Raw genomic sequence first — 12,323 nt, 5'->3', positions numbered from 1 at the left:
TTAGTTTATTTTTATTCCCATTAGAATTGACATGGTTCTAAAGTATTAGATAATAATAAAAATATCTTTCATGCATCAATGTGATTTAAAAATAATAATAAAACATCCTATAGGGTTTCCTTTTGTTTTTAATCTTTTATCTCTCTCTCTCTCTCTCTCTCTCTCTCTCTCTCTCTCTCTCTCTCTCTCTCTCTCTCTCTCTCTCTCTCTCTCTCTCTCACACACACACACACACACACACACACACACACACACACACAAATTACTTGTATCTATCTCATGTTGTCCCCATCTATCTCAATCTCCCTATAGATATATCTTCATGTGTATCTATATCTCTTTATCTCCATCGCTCTCATATTTTGTCCATCTCATTGTCTTCCTATCATAATCAATCAATTACTTAGAGGGGAAACTTATGTGAATGGTGGGGGGAGTAGGATTTATATTAAGATGGGGCAATGAGATGAGAGAAAGGGATAAGGTATTTATGAGATACATGGAGAGAATAGAGAGGAAAGTACATATAAAATAGATATAGAATAACGATAGTTAGGGACAATAGATTAAGATGTTGATGGGAGAATGAAGAAGGGAAGAAAAAGAGAGAAGGGGAGGGTAGAGGTATGGGATGGTGAGATGAGGGAAGGGGAAAGTGTAAGATATAAGGGATAATAAGGGGGTGATAAATGAGTGAAGATAGTCCTTGCATATCAAAAGGTGTCCTAAGTGTCTTAAAAGGTCCTAAGAAATCATCATATGTATAATGGTTCATGGGATATATTAGTGGGTCTTAATATGAATTAATAGGTTCTAAGGGATATTAAGATACATTAATGAGTTTGAATGAGTACTATAACACATTGATGGGTCAAAACACACCCTAGGATACATTACGGGGTCCTAGAAATTTTAAGAGGTCCTATATATTTTAATGAATTTTAGGGGTCATGGGATACATTAATGGATCCTAAAAATATTTAAGGGGTCCTAGATATCATAAGTAGTTCTAAGGGGTCATAGGATACATAATTAAACTAATTTTCCATATAATGTCTTAAGGCATCCTTTGTGTTTAGTTTCTTCTAAGGACCTTCCTATGAATAATAATGGGCAATAGGATGTATTGGGGGGGTCTTAAGAGGTGCTAAGGCATTTTCATATGCATTAATGGGTCTTAAGATACCTTTGTGGGTGTTAAGGGGTCATAGGATATTTTGATAGTCATTGGTATAAATTTATGGGTCTTAGAAAATCCTACAATACATTAAAGAGTATTGGAACTCATAAATGATCCTATGTGGTTCAAGATGAAATTAAAGATCCTAGAAAGTATCAATTTGTCCTAAAGGGGCATAAGATACATTCACAGGTCCTAGGAATTATTGAGGGGTCTTTGATGTCCTAAGGGGTCTTAAGATCTCTTAGTTCATGTGTTAATGTGTCCTAGGATACATTAAGTGTTCATAGGAGTCTTAATGGGTCCTAAGGGGTTTTACATGTCTTAAGAAGCCCTAAGCTGTCTTGGGATACACTAATAGGTCCTAAGAAGGATTAATCTATCATAAAGGGGCCTAACATACATTAATAAGTCCTAAGATATCTTCATGAGTCCTTGATATCCTAAGGGATTCTAAAGTATCCTCATATGTATGCATTACTGAATTCTTGGAATCATAAAGTTTTGGGATATTGTTGGGATTATTGTAGGAAATTGCATTATATGTTTCAGAATTAAAATTTTGTCATTGACATCAACATATTTCTTTTCATGACATTTTTGATAGTTTATTTATTGGAGAGATTGGATCAATATGATCTTTCTATTATGTATTAAATGGGGCACAAGTTCAAATGGTTGTATGGGTGTTTATAGATTATCATTCTTGGATTGTAGAAGTTAATATGATGATTGAGCAAGTAATTTGATGATCATATACTAGTTATTCTGGTAGTGATAGTGTTGCAAAGTTTAATTCAATGTGTATTGGTTGTATAATATTTTATGGTGTTAACCTAATGGAGTGTTGAGTAATTGGATGTGTATCCTTAGTTGGAATGCTTCATGATTTAGAGATGTGCAAGTTATATTTATTTAATGAAGAAATTGCTATTTGATGTTTATGATGAACAATGTAGAGTTGGTGGTGGATTATGGGACATAGATGTTTTTGTTGTTGATGTGGTATTTCATGATGTCTCTTTATGTTTCTTAAATGTGTCCTATTCTTGGATAGAGATCACATTTATTGATGTGGTTGGATTCAAAATATTTCTTGAAGTATTTTTTAGTATTCCTAGTTGACTTGCACTACTAAACTTGGACCTATTTTTTGACATGATAGTGGTCAAAATGCTGATAGCTAAACATCAAAAGTCAACATCACTAGAATTGTGTCAAAAGTTTGACGCACTCCACAACCATCAATTTATTGACACAATGATCTGTTGAAAATCATCCCCATCTATGTCATATGTCGATGCCAAACAACTAATTCAAAATGTCAAACTATTGATGCTATCTAGAGATGATTCGATAGGTATGTTATACCATTGACAACAAACATTGTCAAACTATCAACGCTAGCCAGAGATGATTCAATGAGTTTGTCATACCATCAATGACAAACTGTGTCAAAATTTTGACGACACCTAGTGTTTTCAAAAAAAAAAAGTCTCATTGTATATCAGGCTAATAACAGGCTAACAAGAATGATCAAAAAAAGCTCTTCAAATGATTGATTTGGTTGGAATCAGCACACTAAAATAACTTGCATTTTTACATACAAGGACTGAGAGAAGCTAAGCTAATGATTTTATGGATTTTTCTTACAACATTGAAAAAATTGTAAACTGTATGATTATGTTGTTGAAAATTGATGTAGAAAACCCAAATCTGAGCAACCAGTGAAAATTCAATATTAAATTTTAGAGAAAAATTATTATTATCAGCTAGGGTTTGAAAAAAAATTATTTGAAAACTTCAACACAAACCCTTGTAAGGATTAATCAAAAAAAACATATATTTGTCTAAGATAAAAAAACATAATTATTGGTTGATTTTTTTAAATAGATATAATCAAGATATAAAACTACGTATATTATGCTTGCATATTTCTAAAGATCATAAATAAAATTAGATCTCTTAAAGTTGCCAATGATATTGTGGTGTTGAAGAACGATGACATTATCACTAAAGCTATAAACTATTTTCATCAAAGGGGAGCTATTAATGATAGAGCTATGCATTCCTATGCTTGTGTCCATAGAGGATAATGTTGTTATGTCTAAAAAGATTGACAAAGATCAAGTTAGATGATTTGCCTTTTCCTTCTAGGGTTTCAAATCTTCGGGTTCTAATGGGTTTCCCCTAGCATTCTTCCAAGAATATTGGGATATTATGGGAGATCGATGATATTTTTAGAGTGGTTTGTCACTTCTTAAAAATAGGAATCATAGTGAATAAGACTAATCAAACCTACATTGTTCTCACTCCTAAAAAATTCAACCCCATTTGCATGGAAGAATTTTTTCCTGTTAGTCTTTACAATACTATTTAAATAATTATAGCCAAGGTCTTAGTGAATAGAATGAAGTTGATCCTAGAAAAAATCATCTCAAAAATAAAAAATGCTTTGTTAGTGGGAGGAATATTATGGATGTGGTCATTTCTACTCATGAGATATTACATTCTATAAATGCCAATGACAAACCAACCATGGTTCTCAACCTCGATATTTCTAAAGCCTATGATAGGGTGAAATGTTCTTTCCTTGAAAATGTACTAATTAAATTTAGTTTTTTTGGAAAGTCCCACAAGATGATTATGAACTATGCTACCTCTACATCTTATGTTGTTCTTGTCAATGGAGCTCCCTCAAGATTTTTTACTACAGAAATTGGCTTTAGGAAAGGAGACCCTCTCTCTTCCTATCTATTCATAATTGTGGTAGATATCCTAAGAAGAAACCTAAACAAACTCAAGATCTCTAACTCTATTTGTGGTGTCAAAGCTGCCTCTAATATTCTGCCCTCTAGTACTGAGAAATTTGTGCATGATATTATCATTTTTGGAGAAGCTATCTTATATGAGGAAAATTCTTGGAAGTCCCTATTAGCACACTATGCCAAGTTATCTGGACAATATATCAACTTTTATAAGAGTAAACTTTTCTTTTTCAATACTTCGCAAGACACTCAAAGAAACATTAACGATGTGATGGAGTACTAAATCCAATGTTTACTAGATATGTATCTTGGTCTTCCCTTCTCATCGGAGAAACTTAGTCTCCTATAGGGTAAAAGCACAGATCTATGTCACCGTTTGTGATACCAAAACCTATTTTGGTCAAATTTCATTTCTCTATCAAAACTCAATTTTTTTCAAAAACTAAAAATACCCTTTTATAGATCTCATATTCAATATCATCATTATATAAATTTTTGATTGTTTTCATTAGTTATAATATGTTATAATCTCAAAGTATTCTAAGTCGATATTTCAACATTTCAGAAGATGCTCGCTCAAAAAAGGAAAAAAAATAGTAAATCATATCAAAAAAATTTTAAAATTATATTTATCTCTAGAGGAGAGAATCCCCTTCATGAATATGTAATTTTTTTTCAAGAAGGTATAGATTTGATAGGAATGTTTTAACGGGAGGAAAAAACTATTGGATTTTGATAAGGTCGAACTAGAGTAATTATAACAAAGAAAATATACATCAAAAATAATTATTTCTTTTTTTGTGAACTAGCTATACATGCCATCTATAAGATATTTTCAAATTAGAGCAAAAAAAGATGATTTGCATATACTTGTTTGACGGGAACTACACCCTATATTTTTTACAGTTAAAAAAGGGACTTCAAAATAAAATAAAATGAATAAATTCTTACTCAAAAAAATTATAAAAATTATAGGCATAAAGTTCATCCAATTCTACACATTTCATCAGTTTACATCATCTTCATATTTTAAACAAAAATACCAGTTTTTTTGTCACTAATGTTGAACTATCACATTTTGATATCACGTTTCTTTATAAAAGGTGACACAGGTTTGTGCTTTTACCCTATATTGGAATAGTGTCATTGAAAAATTCCAAAAAAAATTGGTCAGATGGAAAGGAAAACTTGGAGGTAAGATTCTTCTCCTTAAAGCTTGCCTCCAATGTATCCTAGTGTACCTCATGTCCTTTTCCTTAATGCATGAAAAGGTGAAAGATTCCCTAGAGAAAATTCAAAAAAAATCCTATGGTCTAGAGTGGAGGAAAAGAGAAAGATGGCCCTTGTCGAGTGGAATTAAGTGTGTAAACCCAAGGAGAATGGAGGCCTTGGTATCAAGAATTTTAGAAGTATGAACAAAGCTCTGGTCTCTAAATTGAGTTGGTTAACCTTAGAAGGAGCTAAAGATTGGTCTAAAATATTGAGGGCCAAATACTTATCTTATGGTCCTTCCTATTTGTATCTCAACTAGAATAACTCTAATGACATCTCTATCCTCTAGAAGAACATATTAAAAACCAAAGGCTTGATTAGAAGAGGAAGTAAAATGAAAATATGAAATGGTAGAAGAAGCTTATTCTAGGAAGAGATGTGGAAGGATGAAGTTCCCATCTATTGAAGTTGATAAACGATCAAGCCCACAGCTCCCAAGAATCACCTGCATGCAAACACATGTTACAGAAGAGAGAAGCAAAAGGCTATGCAGGCTTGAATAGCCAAATCCATAGACAAGACATTCTTGATGAGCAAAAAAAATGAATTGCTATAAAAAATAAATTATCTCAAGTTAAAGATTACAATGAGAGATCGTCCTTATAAAGGATATCGAAACCCCAAAAGGTAACGTAAAACTCTTTAGGGTATTTAATAATTAAAAGATAATTATTAAATACAGGAAGAGTATTTAATCTAGGTATTTAATAATTACAAGATAATTATTAAATACACGAAGAGTAATTAATCTAGGTATTTAATAATTACAAGATAATTATTAAATACAGGAAAAGTATTTAATCTAGGTATTTAATAATTACAAGATAATTATTAAATACATGAAGAGAAATTAATCTAGATTTTATCATAATAATTAATAAAATTAATTAATTATTAGATACCTAAATTTTAGCTTAAGTAGACTATAGTTAATTAGAAAATATCTCATTACTCTAACACCCCCCCTTAAGATAAACTTAGGGAGTACCTAAAAACCTTGAAAATACTACTGAAAGAATATTTGGGTCTCGACAAACAAGGCCTGATGAGGACCCAAGTACAACCAAATCTCTATGAAATGGAGAAATAGAGAAAACCACATGGGAGAAAATCTACTCCAAAAAGAGATGAAAAAAATGCTGAAAAACTAGTGAAGGAATGCAGAAGCCTCCACCTAGAGGAAAGTCCCAGAAGATAGGGACAAGAGATGATCATGAAGAACATCACTGAAGCATGAAGAAGCCGCAAACTCTATCAAAAGTAACTATTGATCTGAAGAACCTCCTCTAGAATAGAAGGATGTACCCAAAGTAGGAACGAAAAGAAGAGTGTCTATATGGTAAACAATCCATCTCACCAAAATGCATAGGTATCTAGCAACTACAATCGCCTAGTACATAGGATCAAATACTAAATACATAGCTCACTCCAACAAACCAAGGAAGCATTAGAGAAAATAGAAAAACCCTCCTAATGCAAATAGGGTGACGTGACATGCAACTAAGAAAGTGAGCCAAAATTGTCTTGCAGAAGGAACCAAAAACATCAAGAGTGAGGAAGAGGTACAAACACATATAAAGGAATGTGTCATCAACATATCATGGGGCTAATGTCGTGGAAGGTACACTCACTTTACAAAGGAAGAGAGAACTAAAAGGAAAACAATTATCCCACCCATGGCACTTTATAATGTAGTGTGAGTCCAATAAGTCACAATGATGAAAAAGATTTTGAAAAGCAGAGAGTGACACTTTATCTCAGTGTGTTTGCATTAAAAATGCTTTAAAATGATATCAACAATGATCAAAAAGGGAAAAGAGCTGATACAATAGATAGTACAGCTCAAAAGAAGAGATCCCATGCCATGAAAATGACCCCTGCACTTGAAACACCCAAAATATCCACCATAGTGCAAAAAAACAAAAAATATGATAGAAAGATATCCACCATCGTCAAGAATATTTATATGCTTCTAACACCATCTAATAATTTTAAGATATTCTCCATCATATTTTCAAATATAAAAATAATTAAAAATTATATTCATCCATCATTCTCAAACCTTATCATCTATATTTCTTCCACATCTAATTTCCACAGTCAATATGACAGCACTATCACTGCACTAGCTAATGGAATGATTAATGTAGTTCTTTTTTATACCGATTCATTATATGCATTCCACCTGTGTGCTATGATTGCACGATGTAGAACTACTTCAGAAAAGTTTTTCATTGTTATTATTCTAAATTAAATCATTCTTAATGTTGTACCTAATGGAATCTTGGTATCTATTGTGACGTTAACTTAAAAATTGAAGGTTGAAATAACAAAGGTAATTTTAGTTGTACTTAGAATTGCTTATCTGTAACATGTGGATGATTTGAATAGGAAATATTATTATTATGATTCATAGTTTTTTATCTTTTAGAGTTCTCTTTAATGGGTTCATACGAGATTTTTCTTACATTTCATAATGACTGAATGAAACAATGAAATTGAGCAGGGGAATGGTGGAACAACGATCCTATCGAAGTCGAAGAGGAAGCACAACTGCGTGGAGGTGCACCAAATGTCTCAGATACTTTCACTATAAATGGACAGCTAGGAGAGATCTATAACTGCTCAACCTTAGGTACCGACCAATTTTTCATTTTATTCAATTGGGTACAGCTCTTTTATTTTCAGTATATGGGCAACTTAAGACTCAATGGATTAAAAATGAATAATTATATATAGTTAAATCTTTATTTATTTATTTGTTAAAGAAGAAGATTTAGTAGTTGAGTGTATTTAAATAATTGATTTAGTTTTTTTAAATAAAGGTGGCAAGCCATCATATAAATTTTATAAATAGATACAATTGCTTTAGGAGTTCAAGAAGGAAAAACCAGTAAAAAACCTCCTATCCTTGCTCATACAACTATTATACATATCATACAATAGCACATGAGCAAACCCAGCCTGAAGAGGATGTCAAAACAATGAAGCTGCAAGCTCATACCTGAATAAATTTGAGCCAAACTCCATATCTTCCCTCAAATTGGTTAAAAAATCAGCAAATCGATTGGCTTTGACTGATTTTGAATGCTTAAGCTTCCAAACTTCTCCTAGGACATATTGGAGATCCCAGTTAACAACTTTCTTTGAGGAGTTTTATGTGATAATAATGTGGGAGTCACCTTCAATATTTAGTTTAGAGATTCCCAAAGATAATGCTAGTTTTACACCATCTTTGAGAGCTCTTATATCTGTCCCTAAATTTGGAAGACTAATCTTTTAAAATATGACCTGGAACTTGATCCCCTGGGTTCCCTTTAGATGTGCTGTCAAAATTTAACTTGCAAAAAGAAGAGGAAGGGGCTTCCCATTTAACTTGTTTCAGAATATCATTCTTAGGTTTATTACCCACCATCATGCCCTTAAAAGAAACAGAACTTAGAGACCATCTATTGAGGGTAAAGCCATCAGAGCAGGAGAATATAGAAGACAAGTTTTTAGTCCTTAGAGTAAATGCATTGACATTTTTTGAAATAGATTTTTCAATCTACTCATAAACCCTATCCATGGAAGAAATTTCCTTCCTGGATATTCTTCTATTTCTTTCCAACCAACTAATAAATGACTGGGCAATTCTCAAAATCTTAGCAAAAAAAGAGCCTTTGTGGGGTAAAGGCCAATCCATCAGCAATTGGGATAAAAAATTAGGAAATAGACCATACCAACCAAGTCTAGCAAGGACCCTCATCCAACACTCATAAGAAAAATCACATGAGAGTAGGTGAGCAGCATTCTGCCACTCTTTACCACATAAGACACAATAGAAACTATCGACAATTATAATCTTTGAAGTCTATCTGAAGTGAGAATTCTATTCTAAAGAGTCAACTAGAGAAAAGCTCCCACCTTTGGAAAAACAACATCATGTCAAAAAAACTTAAAATTCCTTTCATAAGAAAAAATATTCCCTTCAATCACATATTGATATCCCTCCTTAACTGACCCACTCTTACTTCTCCATATCAGCCTATGGTTGTCATTAGTGCATTCAATCAGATATTGGTAATCCTCCTTAACTGGCCCACTCTTACTTCTTCTCCATATCATCCTATGGATGTCATTAGTGCATTCAATCAGATATTGGTATCCCTCCTGAACTGGCCCACTCTTACTTCTTCTCCATATCAGCCTATGGCTGTCATTGGTGCAACATAAAGATATTTGGTTCAAGACATTTAGAAGCTCAATCTTCTCTATCTAAGGAATAGGCCTGCCCTAAAAATTCTTTCCAAACCACATTAGAAAAACCATTGGTAGAAAAACCCAAGCTATATTAAGCTTATCAGATGAAGAAAGGGGAGAAAAGCCATTCATCAAGTCTAACTAGAATTACACCTTCTCACTTGAGTTAACAACCCATTAAAGATGTGGCAAAAATACCTCTCCACTCTTTCCAAAAAGACTTCACATAGCTGAGCCCTTAGGAGGATTAGGCATTGTAAATATATATTCTAGGTCATCAGAGTCAAAGTATTTAATCTTGATACTTATGGCCCATAGTGTTGAAATTCTCAAAAATCTTCCAGGCCAGCTTGGCCTTAAGGTTAATGTTCCTCTCATGAATATTATGAATACCTACTCCACAGCTAACCTTTGGTTGACAAATCTTTTCGCATAAGACCAAAGCAATTTTCTTCTTCTCAACCATATTCCCCTTCTAGATAAAATCTTAAGTCTCTTAATAGATGAAATGACACCTTTAGGGGCCAATGGCTTAATTAGGAATGGATGAAAGGATTTTTAATGTTATTATTTTTACTATTATTGCATTTAATACTTGTGACTTCAAAGCTATTAGTGATGATGATGATGATTTTTTTACAATCAATGAAGTCTTAAATAAACACTAAATCTTTCAATGTCACTCAACTTGACAATTAAACTTGACTTAGTGCACAAGTACCAATGCCATTTTTAAAAAAATCTTTTTAGACAACTTATCAAAAAGAATGTTGCCATAGCACCAATTTTTTTTTTTTTTGATAAATAGTCTTTTTTTTGTAATATAGCACCATTTTTTATATTAGAATCCTTAAACTTTATTATAAGATTTTGCATAACACCATATTTAATGTTGCAATCCTTAAAATGGCTAATATACATTCATGTTCTATTAGAAATCCTCTCTTACACAAATTAAGAATACAATTATCTTTAATGAAATCTTATATATATATGCAGGAACAACAAAGTTCCATGTACACCATGGAAAAACCTATCTTCTTCGCATCGTCAATGCTGTAGTCAATAATCACATGTTTTTCAAGGTTGCATCACACAATCTCACTGTGGTAGCCATGGATGCCTCCTACACGAAGCCATACACAACCGACATTCTCTTCATAACATCTGGTCAGACCGCAAACATTCTTCTCACAGCCAATCAAGTGAAAGCCAAATACTATATGGCCTCCAAGCTATGCACAACTCAATCTTTAGCAAATATTGATAACAACACAACTACCGCCATTATAAGCTACGTGGGCTCAAATGCATCTGCCACTCCAATCCTTCCAGAGCTTCAAGAATACAATGACACTGCAACTGTGGCAAACTTTACCCAATCCTTACGAAGCCTAGCTTCACACGAACATCCTGTTGATGTCCCACAAAGTATAAGTGACAGTAGCCTCATAACCGTAGGACTCGGTTTAAGTCCCTGTCCAACTGGATATTCATCCAGTAACTGTAGTGGCCCTAACAGTACCAGAGTGAGTGCCAGTATGAACAACATATCTTTTGTGCTGCCAGATATAGCCGTTCTCCAAGCTTATTACCTCAACATACCAGATGTTTATAGCACTAATTTTCCTTCCAATTCGCCCATTGAGTATAATTATAACGGTGATGTAGATGAATCTCTGTGGGCACCGATTTCTGGCACAAGGGTGAAAGTGATTGAATATAATCCTACGCTTCAGATTGTTTTCTAGGGAACCAATATCTTCCAAGCAGATAATCATCCAATGCATATTCATGGGTATGACTTTTTATGTGGTGGGAGAGGGTTCTGGTAATTATGATAATGAAATGCACCCAAGCTTTTTCAATCTGGTTGATCCTCCTCAACAGAATACCGTAGGGGTTCCAGTAAATGGATGGGTTGTTGTCAGGTTCAAAGCAAATAATCCAGGTAAGAAATAGAGTGGCATTTCTCTACTGATTTTAGTTATGAAATATGGCTTGAGATTGAAAATTTGAAAACATTTGAAGGATTGTTTGATTTGTGCAGGGATTTGGTTTGTGCATTGTCACTTAAATGATCATGTGACATGGGGGTTGAGCATGGTGTTTTTAGTAAAGAATGGTCCCACTATGAAGGAAAGTTTAAAAGCTCCTCCTAATAATCTCCCACAATGCTAGAGCAAAGTGCGATATCAGAAATTTAATTTTGGGTATTGTTCACCATAATATGGAATGCATTTTTGCTAGTGAGGATGCGTTAAGGATCTAAAGCATTTTTTTCTTTTATGTGTATCCTAGGTGCATAAGTCCATTCTTAGGGTTTAGTGGGTGATTTTTGTGTAAAGTTAAGGATAAAGCTTATCCTTCCATTTTCCTTAAACTACTATGTAATGGAAGAATATTTTTATTGTGTTTTGTAAGTTTTTGAAGTATTAGATAACAGTCAAAAAAGAACGAGGGTTGACTCCAAGTAACAAATAGGCTGAACAATCAGCCGGAGATAACCTCCCAGTTGTCTATCCTATGCCATCTTTTAACTTCAAAAAACAAAATATGTCCATGACATGATTAATAGTACCATCATACCTTAAACTAATATCCATAAAAGACTAAAACGTACCAACAACTCCTATTCAAAATGCTGCTCTTAACCAACATAATCTTAAAAGCTAAGACCGCATGCGGTATCAAGTTCAAAGTACTAAGCATAAAAAAACTACACATACAAAATACCATAACCAGGGCTAACTACCCTCTTCTTGTCCTTGCTTGTCCTCCTTTTCCTCAACAACATCCCTAACCACATCCTCCCCTCCTGCTTAACCAATTTGTCCAGGATGGTCTTTAGCCAGTCCTCT

General features: G+C 33.4%; 1 pseudogene; it reads left to right on the top strand.

The window, feature by feature from the left end:
* Window positions 1–7,357: 7,357 nt before the first annotated feature.
* LOC149540338 (laccase-12 pseudogene) lies at window positions 7,358–11,213 on the top strand (annotated as a pseudogene).
* Window positions 11,214–12,323: the final 1,110 nt, after the last annotated feature.

Source organism: Cupressus sempervirens, chromosome 9 (assembly GCF_028749045.1).
Source record: "Cupressus sempervirens isolate cs-2001-9-10 chromosome 9, ASM2874904v1, whole genome shotgun sequence".
In the NCBI taxonomy this organism is placed as follows: domain Eukaryota; kingdom Viridiplantae; phylum Streptophyta; class Pinopsida; order Cupressales; family Cupressaceae; genus Cupressus; species Cupressus sempervirens.
The sequence above is the reverse complement of the archived record's forward strand: the minus strand, read 5'-3'. Positions and strand labels throughout refer to the sequence as shown.